This window comes from Lactuca saligna, chromosome 6, assembly GCF_052625555.1.
Source record: "Lactuca saligna cultivar CGN05327 chromosome 6, ASM5262555v1, whole genome shotgun sequence".
Classification (NCBI taxonomy): Eukaryota; Viridiplantae; Streptophyta; class Magnoliopsida; order Asterales; family Asteraceae; genus Lactuca; species Lactuca saligna.
Genome location: NC_136422.1, coordinates 61,848,886 through 61,852,398, shown reverse-complemented (window position 1 = coordinate 61,852,398; position 3,513 = coordinate 61,848,886). Strand labels below are relative to the sequence as shown.

Below are 3,513 nucleotides of genomic sequence, written 5' to 3'. Positions count from 1 at the left end.
TTTAACTTATTTACTTATTGGCTTTTTCACTGTAAAAGCTTATCCAAACACTTTTTAAAAAACTCTTTTTACCACCACTATAAGCAAATAAGCACTTTTATCTAAAAGCACTTTTCTAGTTAAAAAATCACTCCCAAACACAAAATTGCTTATTTACTTATAGTAGTGGTAAAAAGAGTTTTTTAAAAAGTGTTTGGATAAGTTTTTATAGTGAAAAAGCCAATAAATCAATAAGTTAAAAAGTGTTTGGTTTAAAAAATGTTTGGTTTAAAAAATGTTTTTTGAAGTTATTTTGGCAGAAAAGCCATAAACAGTTTCAAAAAGCCACGTTTTCCATGCTTATTAAAAAATGTTTATTAAAGTTTATGGAAAAACCATTCTGAAAAGTGCTTTTGAGTTTGCCAAACACTTTTTTTTAGCTTATTAGCTTTTCAAAAAACCAATAAGTAAATAAACACTTTTAAACCACAATCCCAAACACCAACTAACTTTGTAGATGAAATGTATCCCACATCAAAATACCATTCCAGGGTACTTTCGTCAAAGTTTGGCATTAATGCCACCCCACTCAAACCATTCTATTTCTATGAAACAATTCTCTCTATCATCTTCATCCTTATCTCTCCTCCCCAACTTCAAATAATTCCCCCACAATCCGAACCAGATATCAACGCGTTCACAACCTTTAAGATCCCAGAATGTAAGACTCCCTTGTTTTGCAACCTTCCACCTTGTGACTCTAAAAGCTCAAGAAATCTCCACCTTGGTGATAGGTTAGCTATATTGTCACTCTCTTGTTATTTTATCTTATTACCTTTTGAATACAATTATTAAATTTCAGAGTTATTCGTTTATTTATTTATATCTTTTTCCTTGTTGCAGGGTTCTTCCAAGGTTTGGAGAAAAATCAGGAAGAAATCATGTTCCTCTAGGACTCCCTTATTTCATGGTTCTCTTGAAATAGGTGGAGGACAATAAGCACCTATGTCAAGAAGTACCAAATATCTCATCCATTCGTATTTGTTCATAAACCCATGGAAAATCCCTCACTTAGGTAATTATTAATATTTAATCACTTCCTATAGTTCTGTATTAGCATTAGATATGATAAATTTTTCGTAATGGGGGGTTTTGTGACTTTTTTTTTTTTTATTTTTATTTAGCAAAACTTTTATTTAACAAAACTAGGGTGAATTTATATTTTTAACCATATATAAAAATACTCTTTGTATCGGATAAAAAATATGTTTTGTCATATTTTATTTAATTTGGCATTTCAGTTTTGGTTTTATATTTATATTTTTAACCATATATAAAAATAGTCTTTGGATATATTATTGTTTATTTTAAGAATTTTATTTTATGCTTTTGAATTTAACTTTTCATGTTTAGATTAACAAAAAAATATTAACAATTTAAAAGTTTTAACATAAAAAAAATAATGTTTTACACAAATTCAAAAGCATACAATAAATGGAACGATGTGAACTAAATGGAACGAACAGTTTTAAAAAGATTGAAGAAAAAGTAATATATTGACACCACTTTAATATATGCTTAGATATTGATATCAATTGAAATATATTAATGAATTTTTTTTACCGGTAATATGGTAGAAATAACACATAAATTTATCTATATTTATGATAACATATAATTAGAGTAAACATAAATATTTAAAGTATAAGATACAAATAAAAAGTATCATAGAAGTCAAAGGGTTGAAAATATAAGTTGTAGAGGTTGAAAATGAAAATTCTATAAAATTTTTTTTGATTTTTGCAATGGGCCAACTAATAGGCCTGACAATTGGGTTGAGTTCGGGTTGACGGGTCATGGGCTGGCGGATTGGTGGGTCAGAATACATTGATCCAACCCAATCCATATAATATATGGGTTGGTGGGTTGGCGGGTTGAAAACATCAACCCAACCCAACCCATATAACCCGTATAAGTATATGGGTTCGTGGGTCAGTGGGTCGAACCCAATCCGTAACCCATTTAATAAGCAACACATTTTAAAATGAAATTATAAATTACAAATCAAATGAAGTCAAAAAGTCTTAAATATTTAACATAAAGTCATAAATAGGAGTGACAACAAGTGGTGTGCGACAGCCGGAGGACGAGAAGATGAGTGGCATGCGACACTGTGACAGTCACTGACTCGATGCCTCAATCGAGGAGACGGGAGACACGAAGTCGTGAGTTTGGAGATTGAAGACTGAATTTCTTTTTGATTAGGGGATTCTTAGGGGCTAAGCACTTTAATTCGACTCGAAGATGTTTTGCAGTTTTGGAATTCGAAAAACGATTAAACGATAATCAAATACTCAAAACTGATATATATATATATATATATATATATATATATATATATATATATATATATATATATATATATATATATATATATCAGTTTTGAATAAACGGGTTGGTGAGTTTATAAATCGACCCTAGTTTTGGAAAAATCCCAACCCATGAACCCAAACAGATAACCCAACCCAACCCATGAAATAAACGGGTTGGTGGGTTTGTGGGTTGGCGGATCAAAAATCCCAACCCAAACCCGTTTATTTTTTGTGTTCAGTCAGTGTCGGGTTACGGGTTGGATCGAGGATTGCCACCCTCCTACCAACTAAATTGACCCTACTTTTATAAAGAGATTTTGAAATGCCCTACTTTTGCAAATGGTTTATAAATCGACCCTAGTTTTGGAAAAAAAAAAAAATCTCGGCTTTTGTTGCTTTAATATTGATAACCTGTCATTATATGTTAAGTATTTTATGATTCGTAGAGGATGTGTTCTCATGGTGGTATATCATTAGGATGAGAGAAATCTACAAATAGCACTAATCGAAACATGTTCTTTTGAGGTTTTGTTTTGTTTATGACATTGAAATCAAATCCCTTAATGATCATTTTCTAAAAATGATTTGAACTAAAAGTAGAACAAATATGTGATTATGAATGTGTATTATTAGGAGACTGGAGTTCATACTTTAAGCTCTTATAGATGAATACATCTAGGATTGATTTTATACTTGATACAAAGATTGTATTTTTCGAACACATTACCATGTAACTATGTCAGATGGCGTAATTGTAACCTTTTGTTTGTTTTAAAAGACACTTGGCATGTTTGAGCTAATTTTGCTATTCCCCATAATACCCTTTGATTGAGTTATAAGGTCATTCACATCAGTGCAATAATACATAGTCTTTCAAATGTACCATGCCAATTTTTACAATAACTTTTAGATAAATTCAATAACACTTATCTTTCAAAAGATCCCACTGCCACATCAAACATCTAATATGTATTTTTTTAATTTATATCTAAAATATTTATATTTAGTATTAGTTAATATTAAACTAAAAGTTTATTACTAACTTATAATTATTATATACATAAATCTAATTTGTAAATAATAAGTAGCACATATCATTTTTTAATAGTAAAATACTTCACATAAAACCAAAAAAATTAGATTTTTAAGTAAGTTGTGGGAC

The 3,513-nt window shown here is 29.8% G+C and overlaps 1 long non-coding RNA gene across 1 annotated transcript; it reads left to right on the top strand.

The window, feature by feature from the left end:
* The first annotated feature begins 538 nt into the window (after positions 1 to 538).
* Positions 539 to 2,349, top strand: LOC145001442 (uncharacterized). Its single transcript, XR_013661591.1, has 3 exons — positions 539 to 773; positions 883 to 1,054; positions 2,093 to 2,349. It is a non-coding gene; the product is annotated as an uncharacterized LOC145001442 (long non-coding RNA).
* Positions 2,350 to 3,513: the final 1,164 nt, after the last annotated feature.